Source organism: Pygocentrus nattereri, chromosome 12 (genome assembly GCF_015220715.1).
Source record: "Pygocentrus nattereri isolate fPygNat1 chromosome 12, fPygNat1.pri, whole genome shotgun sequence".
In the NCBI taxonomy this organism is placed as follows: domain Eukaryota; kingdom Metazoa; phylum Chordata; class Actinopteri; order Characiformes; family Serrasalmidae; genus Pygocentrus; species Pygocentrus nattereri.
In genome coordinates this window covers 25,452,152-25,464,419 of record NC_051222.1, presented here as the reverse complement: position 1 = coordinate 25,464,419, position 12,268 = coordinate 25,452,152, and the positions used below count along the sequence as shown (strand labels likewise).

The following is a 12,268-nucleotide window of genomic DNA, read 5'->3' as shown; positions in this document are numbered from 1 at the left end:
ATCTCTGTCTTGGTAGCTGTCCTGGACCATGTTAACCATGAGGAAATGCTCTGGGCCTCATCCACAAAGGTATTTTCCACTTTTTCACTTCCAGCTGGAACATAGTACTGGATAAAGGAGGCAACAAAAACAAGGTTGGCCTTCCTTGCCCTTAAATCTTGCTTATATTTGTTGGTCTTTTATCTCTATTAAGCCACCAGTTACAAAAAGCATAAAAAAGAGCAATCAGCTAATTAATATTTAGAAAGGCATGTGATGAGAAAGAATAGCTGCTGTGATCTTCAAAGCAGGCCCTTTGATCTCCTGCTTAATCAAAATCAGTACTCAGTGTAGGACACTGGTGTTAAACAGCATTTTATGTAGGTAGTTGGGCATTTTTAGCTTAGGCTAAAACCTAGCCACTCCAATAGCAGTTGGCTCCAGACTGTCTGTTTCCCAATCATTCAACAGTTTAAAGCTCTGAAGCAATCTTCAGACTCAGAGCCAAACGTGCACACACACACACACACACACACACACACACACACACACACACACACACACACACACACACACAAATGCACATGTTTTTATACAATGTAAGAATATGGGATCATGAATATATTCCATACAGATGTTAAGGCAAAACTTTGTATCTCCAAAAAGGTGACTTTACAGAAGAAGGAATATTGGTCTACTCCTGATGAAATTTCGACACAATGTAAAGGGTAACTGGCATTTTACAAGTGTGGAAAAAAATGAAAAATGACAAAAACAGATACAAGGGTTTGTTCTGACAGTGACGATATATGGGTGGCATGTATTTATGTGTAAAAATGTGTGACAATATGTACAATATGCATTTTAGATTATGTATAATGATATCAGTTAAGTGTAAGTGCCCATATGTAACACACACACACACATTTTAAACAAATGAACCTTTAAGTGCCTTAGGAAGTTAAAACCATTGTGGTGATCTAGACATCAGAGGTCAGTTGTATTTTCCTCTGGTTTTCCTACAAAGTCAGAATATTTTCGTCCTGGAAATGTACGAAAACAAACAAACATGCACACACAGTCCTCCACCGGGGTGGGTGTACATTGTCCTCGCCCCTGGCAGCCTAAGGGTCCACCCCCCTTCTCTTCATTCAGAATGGTCATGTGATGTGCGCTTTCAGACTACAACAGCTCAGTGAGAGAGCTCCCCATTCATTTCCTCCTGAGTAGCCCACGGAAGAGGAGGGGAACGAGAGAGAGAGAGAGACAGAGAGAGAGAGAGAGGTAGTACAGCAAACAAGAAGCTGACCACACAGGAACACAAGACAGAGCAAAAGAAAAAGAGAGAGAAAGAGAGCCAAAAGGACGTTAAAAAGGATAACAGTTCTTGCCCTCACAGTCCGGGACTTCAAACAAGGTTAGTTACTCAAATCTGCATTACATTGCCTGCCTCTTCTCTCTCTTTTACACATTAGGCTCAGCTGTCATTTCACTGAGTTGACTGTCAACGCACAGCTTGCTATCTGTCACTCTGACAGCCGTACCTACTTACACAAATCAAGTCTAGTTAGAGTGACCCTCAACTTGAGTGAAAGAATTCAAATGAGATATTCAAATGTGAAAGATTTTAGTGATTTTTCTTTTATATTTACAGTAGCTGAGCAGTAATCTTTTCATCTGCTTACAGGTGAATGCATTCTTTACAACATGCGTTGTTGATGATAATTCCCATTTAGAGTAATCCATCATCAGTGACACCTGACATCAGTGACTGACTTGGATTGAACTTCCACTGTCTCATAATATGTACTGTTACTAGCATGCCGATTATGATAAAATTATGTTGAACATTACAAAAAAGTACTTTATTTTACCCATAGAGGTTTATTAAATATAGACACAATGGTTACTGTATAATTATACATGATATGTCTATAAATTCCTATTTGTGGTATGAATACTATCCTTGCCATGGAGAAGACCAGCAAATATGCAACATATGGACAACTATGTATACATTATACGCACACTGCGTGAGCCTCCCAGAGTGCTACTCTCACTCGCTGTGCGATACTTATTTTGGATCTCTTCCAAATACCAAGCACAGTTTTTTGGAACAACAATATCTGCAGCCTGGTGAAGCTGGCCTCCTCTAGTCAATAGCAGTTAGACAGAAGAGCTCTAGGTTATGTTTCTGGATGCATTCACTCAACCTCAGATGAGGTTTGCTTATAGGAACATGCCAAGGTGGTATGGAGAAAGCTTGTTAATTAGATGATTACACACATAAGAACATGATCAAAATGAGAAGAGTAGAATACTCCATGACCAGGACCACGATTGAGAACCACTGAATGAACCACATTTTCTAGTATAGGCGTATTTTTTTTTTTAACAGCATTGACATAGAAGAACCACCCTAAGAATCTTTCAATGGATTATTATTTAAAGCAAATGTAGCAGAAGTCTGTTGAAGCTTTTGAAAGTCTTAAGAACATACACATAATGTAAATTGTATATGCCACTTAAAGGTTTCCTAGAACTGCATATACAAATCAAGAACCATTTAGGAACCTTTATTTTTCAGAGTGTAGTTAAGAGCAGCACAGCATCCGAACCCATCCGTTCCACTGGAGCAAAGTGTTGAGCATCATGCCACCCACGCACACACCTGAATGTTCATCCTGTACGCCTATTAGTCTGGCAGTGGTCTCTCCTCTGGAGATGTGAGTTACGTTCTTCGGTCACAGGGGCCCAGAGGCTTGGGGTCATAGGGCCTGCCCTTTCTCCAAGAACCTTCCACAGCTGAAACATCTGGAATGTAAGCAAAACGTCGGCCATGTTTTGGCCCTCTGCTGACCCTGCAGGCCCAGGCAGGTTCACCCTTGGCCGATTTGTTGTTGTAGCTGGGTCGCACATCTACAGTGAAGGGAGAGGTCAAAGGTCAAAGGAGTGTGGGCGAAATGCAAACATGGCCAGAGTCAACAGGGATGATGAAGGCAGCTAGTTAGGTATGTCAACTAGAATACAGAAGCCAAGATCTCAGTACTGGAGCCCTGCTCTGCATCAAACAAAATTTGGCACCTCTGCTTTGTATTTTTTTACCTATTTATCAATAGAAATGGTCCAAAATGACTTACAGTCAAAGCCTGTTATGTTAACTTGCGTAGAAAGCAAGGATACTGTTTCTTTCTCCATTTTATTGACAGTGATAGTGTTTTAGCATTTTAGTTCCTTTACCAAGCTGATTAGCAGATTAGTTGGATCACTGGGACATTTTGTAATATCAAGGAGGAGAAGAAGTAAAGAACAACCCTGTTGGCCAATCTCAACTTCCAGCTTAGGTTATCTAGGTAAATGAGAAACCCTGATTATGTTAAACAGTCCCCCGGGATGTTACACCAGGGAAGACTATATCCAGGATGACTATACTCCTGGATCAGCACTGGGAACTACTGCTTTTATCTAACACTGATTCATCTGCTTTATCAAAATTCATTCAAGACCAGTCACAACAGAAACGTCTTCATGGGGATTCTGATGATCAGAACCAGAAACTGTATTTTTACAGGCTTTATAGGTTTTAATAAGGTTCAGAACAACTGAATTCAATACAATTGCTTACTTTCTGATATTCCAAAGAAATCTGCAAGGATATTTTTCCACATTTCCAAAGCTCAGTCTTCAAAACTGGGAGCATTTTCTGTTTCTTACTGTCCAAATACACTCAGTGATGTTGAGGTCTGGACTCTGGGATGACCAGTCCATTGTTTTCAGTAACAGCTTTTTGACAGCTACACATATCTTTAGACTGATAGCGTCAGGCTGTACTCTCAGAGTGAAAGGATGGGCAGAGTGGAGCTTGATTTTCTTTCAAAGATGAAAGCTTTAAGTACTGTTTATGTACTTGTGAGAGTTTTTGTGGTTTACCAGGTCTTGCATTGTTGTTAAAAGTCCCATATTGTCGGTAACTTTGAATAATTGTTTGAACTCCAGTTCTGGAAACCACAGAGAAACAGCAGTCACTGGATTCTGCACAGTGCTCTACAGTGCTGTATGAGTGTGAACTAGTCTAGCTTTGTATTAGAGATGCTCGACTTCTGAAGCTTTTTGTCTGGACAGTGATACTGCATCAGATTCTGTTTGGCACAAAAACCCAAGTGAATCACACGCATGTCTATGACTCACCGACCTACAGAGAGTAGGGTGGTTTGTGTAGTGTACGGGAAGTAGGGGCTCTCCCCACTGACTGCCAGGCCCATTAAGCAGCGCACTGGAAAGATCCGAAGCCCGGAACGCCAGAACCCGGCTAGCGGATGCACTTCCTGTGGCCGAACTTTGACCCCATGACTCCCAGGAACCTCCTGGTGGGGCCTGACCTTGGTGTAGGGGAGCAGGGGAGGGAGGAGAGGGAGGGGAAGGGGGAGCAGTTCCATGTGGACAGGGTTATGGGTTAAGACTCTGTCACTGATCAACAGCTGTGTACTGCCGTGTTAGCATGTGGCATGGGCATGCTAGTGTGAGTTTGAGGTTTCTCTCCTTGATCTCTCTCGCTTTCTCTCACACACATACAGACATACATCAAAAACAATCTTAAAAGACTCCCTCTCTCTTTTTCTTTCTGCCATTCTCTCTTTGTTTCTGTATCTCTTTCATGACCTGTAATTAACAACTGTTGCCAAAGCAATGAAAGTAGTGCTTAATACTAATAGTGATAATTATACAGAAAAAAAGATATCTGTAGAAGTCTTTCCTCTATTTATCCCTCTCTCATTCTCTTTCTTTCTCCCTGCATCTCTTTCACTCTCTAGATTCCAGATTCAGATTCAGATGGTTGTATAGACATGAAGTGCAATTAACAGCTATAACCAAAGCAATATAAGTGACCCAAATCCTACATTTTGCTTGTATCTTCCCCCCTGATGTCTACTTATAACATTTGTGTGCTAACAATAATTATTTTTAAATAATGAAATGATTTTTAACCTCTCTTTTTCATTTCCTTAGCCATTCCAGTACACACACATTAAAGGAATTAAAGAGGCTGTTCTATGCCCTTAGGATGTATGTATGTAAATGAGCTTTGTTCTGATTGGTTGCCCTGTACTGTGCCATATATACTGAAACAGCTCCTTATAACTTCAGCATGAATGGGTGGAGCTGGGTGAATAGCTGTAGGCTGAGTAGCTGGATGTGTAAACCTGTAAACATGCTTGTGACATCACAGAAAGAGTTAAGTCTAAATGGACTGTTTTTGCAGCTCAGTGTCCATATATGGACTGGATGGACTGAACGCTACATTATGAAACTTTAACAATGTTTACATAATACATTATACATAAAAATTTTCAAAAGAAGTGAAGAAAATTATCCAATATATGGAAACAGAAGAACAAAAAAGCAAAAAAATGTTTCCCCTTTTTCCTTTCCTTGTGTCTTCTCTCCGTTTCCTGCAGTTGCAGCTGCAGCTTTTCCAGCCGAGCACAGGGCAGGCTGGAGAATAACAGTTCTTGCCCAGTCCCATAAGAGTGTGCGTGTGGTGTCAGGAGGCAAACACAGCTGCCTGAGTCGTTATGAGCAGTGGCTCGGTAATGCTTAGCTAAGAAGGATGAAAGAATAGGCATTTTCTGCTGAAAAGTGAGATGTCACCCAAGGTGAGACTGGGTGAGGCAGAATGTGTTGCATACTTTTCTGCAGTTTTCTCTCATTTGCTTCCTTCCGTCCTAGACTTGAAAATATAGTGCTTTGAATTTACTTGACACAAGTAATTTGCTTATAAAGTGCAGTACTATGCAAAAAGTAAAAAAAGCCTATCATTCATTTAATTTGTAGTCAAAACAGCCAAAAACACTCATTTTTCAGGAGCTATTTCTGAGGAGATTAGATATGATAATCCACTTGTAAAATGTGAAGAGTTTCCAAAAATTGACTCGTTATTAAGTTACAGAAAGCTGGAAAAAAATTAGCTCATCAATTAAATATGTTAGAGGTTTCAGTATATACTGTGTCCATCATTTACCTTTTTACAGCTTCCATTCTTTTCAAGAGACTGAACAGAAGGGACCTGTGAATTTTGAAGGGAACTGAAGGAAGAGCTTGATTTTCTCTCAAAGATGAAAGTTTTAAGTCATGTTTATCTGATAGTGACAGTTTTGGTGGTCTACCAGGTCCACCAGTCCCATTTTCTCTTTATCTTTTGATAATGTTTTGAACACCAGTTTTGGAAACTCCTGTGTTTTCCCTTATTTTCCTCTGACTTTTCCTAAAAACTTACTTGTACTTAATGACTTGATATAAAATAAATTAAAGGTTGTCTTTTGCTTTTGCACAGTACTATATGACAGCAACAAAATTTTGTTGTGAGTTTACTTATGTTTAGCAATAATGGTATTCATAAAATATATATATTTAAATTTTTTTACAAATTTGAACGAAGTAAATTTGACCAATCATATTTTTTAGTGCCTGGCCCCCTAACTTGTGTTCCTTTGTCTTATTTGTACTGCTGCCCTAAGAACCTCTCATCTTGTCTTCTTGTGTTTTCACCATTTCAGTTTGTCCTTCTGGTCAAGTTTTGCTTTCGGGCAGGTCATGATGTATGGCTTCCTAGCGGTTTCGCTAGTGGTCACACTAGTTAGCATGGTTGGTCACTGGCACTCACAATGCTGCATGAGTGTTTTCTGGCACTGCTTTAGAGGAAGCCCAGGCTTTCCCACAATGCCGAGGACAGCTGGGGAGGGCCAGCCACTGCCCCCCGAGCCTGCAGGGCCTGGTGGGAATGCGCACAGATCTCTTCCAGCTGTGCTAGCACACCAGGCGCTAGCACCTTTTGGTCATTTACGGTCATGCACAAAGAAAATATCTGTCCTCCCTATAACTACGGTGGTTAATTCGGAATATGGCTTTCATAAGTTATGCACTAGTGCACTTAATATAGTGCAAGTGGTTGTTCTAAGCATCACAGTCTAAGCACCAGCTATGCTTTGAGTAATTAGGCAAAGACGGCTGTAGTAAAGGGTTCCATTCCTCTCCAAACAGATGAGGTCTAGTGCTAGACTTTAATGGAAAACTGCTATTAACAGTAATTAATTAGAGTCCTAGCACTGGCTGCTCTGTTACACAAGGGAGCCATTCCACATGCAGCCACAGTAGTTAACGATCTTGTTTGTTTAGTTGCCACTTCATTGGTTGAGGTCATGGTTTGGCATGAGGTCACTCGTTTAGCTTACAGAGTAATACCAAAGCTAATAATCCTCAGGTGGTAGATAAATCCTCACGCCGCTTCTCGGCAAATCTTCATGCCTTACGAGTACCTTCACTCGGTTGTTTTTTTGCACAGGCTTCCTCATGGTCTTTGCCGCACCATTGCACAATATCGCCAAACAGTGATGGCCTTCACTTATTGCGCAATCCCGGGGCCTCTGATAATAAACAGTTTGAGAGTATGTGGTTCAATAGTTCAAGTCAAATTGCACACATCTGTCTGATCCCATCCAAGGGAACACTAAAGAGGCGGCTTCAGATCTTTCTGGCACGCGTTCTCCATGCAAGAGCGCACAGCAGTACCAGCAGATCCAGCTTGGGACCAAGAGGCCAAGAGGGAGAATGGGCTTGTTACCCTGTTTCTTTTTTCATATACTGATCTGACATTAGCTTCTGAAAGCCAAAATCACTGAATCAACTATCAATCAATACATTGTAAAATAACCGCACAAAAAGCTGCTCTTATAACAGGGCATGAACTTATGACACACGGCAAGGTGTTAGGCACGGAACTGATGACAAAATCACAAAAAGAGAAGGAGAGAAAAGCAAAATGAGAGAGTGTGTAGAAGTGTTGTAGCACTTCGTGCAAGGTTTCGTTTGGCCAACGTTGTGACAGGAAAGACTTGTGACATTTTTTTTCACTACTCTGAGTGTGCTTGCATGTGTCAGTCTGGAACACATCCTGTCAGCTCTGATTAGTCTGTTGTTAAAGAGAAAAGACATTTGTCTTATTGGATCGACTCCGTTTTCCACTATTCTTGAAAGGCAGCCAGCATCTTTCTGAAAGCTTCTTTGATACCTCCATACTCCGTGGAGCTTGACCTGTCGTCAGCTGGGCTGTAGGGGGTCAGGGTGTCTCAGGCAGACAGATAGAATTTGAGGTGTTGAGGCCATGCCCCAAATCAATAACAGATGTGTGAAGGAGTATGTTTTGGCTAGCTCTGAGGGAGAGCAGGGAGAAGGATGGGGAAAGTGCAGAAGCTGAACTTCAGCAGCAAACTTAGAAAACCTAACCTCAGTAGCTTTAATAGACTGCAAATGAGAAATAGCTTTGGAATGAGAGTAATTAGTGTGTAATGTAGACTGGAAGCTACCGTGTGACTATATGCTTATTGTTTATTGTTGTTTTCATAATGAAAAATTGTTTTAACAGTCCTGGTGATGGATGACCCAAAGAAAGATATGATTTTCACATAATTAAGGAAATGGGTTAATTCCACTGCACACAGATCAAATCTAGCACTAGACATCACTAACACCAGCCAAGGCCTTCCATTAGCCCACCTTTGTTTCACTTCTTCTATTCAAAGCTGCATTTAAACACACTAAAAAGAATATAGCTGAAGGCCAGCACCCACATACTTTCTGTGTCTGTGTAAAAGGAAAACTGAAAAGGAAAGCTGGAAGACCTGCAAAGGTCTAGACTGATCAGCTCAGCAGATAGCAAAGGGCCAGTGGGCTTCTGCAGTGATTTTAAGAGTTACCCTATAAGTTGAAACGAAACAGCACTGTCAGAAACCGTCATCAGGCAGTCATCAGCTTCAGACTTTCACAAAAACAATGGACAATAATCAGCAACAGATGCTCATCAAGGGCTGGTGCTTTAAGGCCCTTGTTGGAAAAGAGCTAAGAGCAGTTGAAGGACAGTTGAAGGGTATGAAATGTGACACCAACCTCTATATCTGGTAAATACTAGTAATTACTATATCTAGCAAAATATGTGAATATTATGTATAGCATATTCAGTTCTAATCTGAGCAGTTAAATGCACTGTGCTGAACTCAAGCTAACATTAACTAGCCTCTGTGTTTGCTGACGTTGGCTAGCTAATTAGCTGTATTGAAGACAGAAACTATGTTTGCTTCTGCCTTCATTTTGGAGGGACTTTATTTTTTTCGCTGCTGAGTTTCAGAAGAGTTAGCTTCAGCAAACAAAACTTTAAGTGTAAAGGACATTGTTTATTTCCTTTCCTTTTGGCTGAGCACTAGCCTGAGAATGTTCAGATACTCCTCTAAACCAGAGATCGGTTTGAGGAAACTGGGACGTTTAGTTTCGGCCCTTCAGTTGTTTTTGTCCTTGGTCTTGTCCAAGTGCCTTTCCAGTTATATCTTGGAGGCAACGCATTCTCTCTCGTAGAAAACAGACAGTGGAACAGTTCACCTCTCCCAAGTGCACACACAAACTCACACATGCACACACGCTCTCTGAGGTTCAGCAATGTCCTGGCTCTGCCCAGCAGCAGCCCCCATCTGACTCGAGTCATCCTGCCAAGGAAAACTAGCGCCGCTGAAATGGAAAGTCTGAAGTCACTACTGGGTTTTTTTGGCGAAGTCTGATTACGCAAAGCAGGAGAATCCAGCAAGACAGGCCTGTGTTCCTGCAAGCGGATCCAGAGCGGGAAGACCAAGACATCTCTGTTATCTGTCACTGACAGCAGCCTTAGACAGCAGGGGGTCCTTCCAGACATCAGTCTGGTCTCCGGGTAGATCTTTAACACATATTGTAGATACATACAATATGATTAGTGCAGGTTTGGATGATGCTGATGTAAGATTAGTACTCTGTGAATATAAATTCCAGATGACTCTGTACTTAGGGTAGAAGATTTATAACTATCTAGCAAGAGCTTCTATTACCTAAACCTTAAAGCAATATTTCAGTCAAAAATCTAATTTATACAATTTTCCTCTTAGCCCAAATGTAGCCGATCAGCCAAGATGTGTTTGGTGTCCAACATTTGCTTTTTTGGTTTTGCACTAGAGCTGCAAGGCTAATGAAGCTATCAATGCTATAATGGTAGCAAAACTAAAGAAGCTAATGTTGTGCACCAAAGCAGCTTTGGGTATTCAACTGCATTTGAGTTTAAGAGAAATTAGTATGTATTTTGTTTTTGATTGTTAAGGATCATCATTGTAAAGGAATATTGTTTAATAAAGGAATGTTTATTAAGAATAATACTAGCAGTCAATTAAAGTTAGTAGCCAGTAAGCATTATTCAAATGAATTCATGCTGAGTGATCCATGCTAGTGTCTATTCACTGTTAGTAATGCTAACACTTTTGGGTGAAGTTGCTTTAAACCTCAAGCAGCAAAACAGTGAAAGAGTTAAGAAGACAGGAAATAAAAGCCATTAACACTGTTATCTGTCAGTGTGAGGAGGGAGAGCATTTAGCAGAGGTGGAGTTGGCAGCATTTGCGCAGGAGGCACTGGGGGTAAAGCTTGAATCTGGTTATTGGCAGCGCAGAAGGGTGGAAGGAAGTCGAGCTGACCTGACTGAGGTCGTGCACTCTGATGAAACTGACTGTCTCCTTTACAAAACATGATCCAAAAATGTTGAGTCACCACTTTCTCGTCTCTGTCCAGTTTTCAGCACTCATCTTTCTGGGCCAAAAGATGTCCTGTTATGCGTAGATAATTCTTTTCTGGTGAGTTTCTTAGACAAGGATTAGGTGTAATCCTGGAATTAAAATGAAGAGATTAGGGTTAGGGTTAACCCTTTTCAGACTTCTTCTTCAACTATAGGTTATCGAGTACATCGAGCCAAACGGGTCACTTTGGCTTTTATAGCTAGTTCAGATATCCTTATGGATTTAAGGAGAATTCTACTGATTTTTAAAGTCTACATAATTCAACAGTTGAGATTCATTCACAGTGTGATGTTAAATGGTTAATTGTAGAGAAACGTATTGACTTACAGTGGTGAAACTAGTGCAACGTCTGCATCACAAATATAGATATAATAAATACATTTAGATAAATGATAAATAAATGTTTTATTTACTATCCAAAATGAGCAGGGAACCTACACATCACCTGAGGTTTGTTATGATAAATGTTAAATGGTAAAATCTTCTTTGTTTTTTTTATGTAGAATACTGCTTATATTTTTTTTACATTTTAGACCAAAAGACGAAAATGAAAATAGTTTCCATATCTGTAAATCACACTGAAACAGAATTGTATCAACAATATTGAAGAACAAAAATATTGCTGAATTCAAGTGAGAGATGTCCAAAACAGGTGGAAATTGCATTTTATGGATACTGTGAAAAAAACAGTTAAACACTTCAGATGTCTGGTTCCTAAGACCACTGCTGTAAACAATGCATTTCTCCAGGATGGTGCATTTCACATCATTTCACATTTATATCTCCATATAAATAAATTTGATTATAGGGAACTTTGGAGAAATCGATGGAATTCCATTCTAACAGAGCTGACCCTTGCTCAGCACTCCTACGTGAAGTACTTTAAGATGTACTTTTTCTAAAAGTGACATCATGGCTTCACATTTATGTAATGCTGGTTTGGCACCTAGCTTTTATTCATTGTTATGAACATTTGCATATTCAGAAGAAGTATTCCTTTACATGCACTTGGCCACATCTTGGTTTTTGTCTGGTTCTGTGAAATAGCCACTCGTCTCCTACCAAGTGTAGATTGAAGTGAATCTACCTTGAACTCTCCTCACCAACATATCATGCCTCATTCTGAATAAGGTTGATCTTGGCCAACTCTTCTATCACCAAAACTTCTCCCTCACCAAAATAAGCGCCAAAGAAAATCTCTCCTGCCCACAGAGGCTATTCAACTCAAGTACGGATTCCAACCACAACCTTTCATTGATCCCAATGATAGTCACTCACTTCCCATTTCTGCAGACCAAGCCAGTCATTAGTAACCATTATAGTCTCAGTGTTAGCATGCTGATCTTGTATCTGCTGCTGAGAACTCAGGTTATGAACCGTTTTCAGTGTCTGTATGTGGCAATAAACCTCTAGTGTAGTGATTTATTGATGTTCTGGGATACATTCAAGCCTCATAGAGGTTGTATGGGGTGTTACAGGGACACAGCTGTCTAACATAAGGCTCTCGCTCTTGTCCACTACGGCATGAGATGTTGATGGTTAGTCTCAGGAACAGTAAGCCACATTAAAAAGAATTCTTCTGGGAAATTTAGGATGTGTCAGGAAGTATATTGTTTACAGAATCATTGTATTAATTTTATAAATAGTAAGGATC

General features: G+C 40.4%; 1 protein-coding gene across 2 annotated transcripts in view; it reads left to right on the top strand.

The window, feature by feature from the left end:
- The first annotated feature begins 1,175 nt into the window (after nt 1–1,175).
- klf12a (Kruppel-like factor 12a) overlaps nt 1,176–12,268 on the top strand; it is a 36,732-nt gene continuing 25,639 nt past the window's right edge. For both annotated transcript variants that reach the window (XM_017715117.1, XM_017715116.1), the window contains exon 1: nt 1,176–1,396. The gene's annotated coding sequence lies outside the window, so the exon portion shown is untranslated. The remainder of the gene's footprint in view (nt 1,397–12,268) is intronic.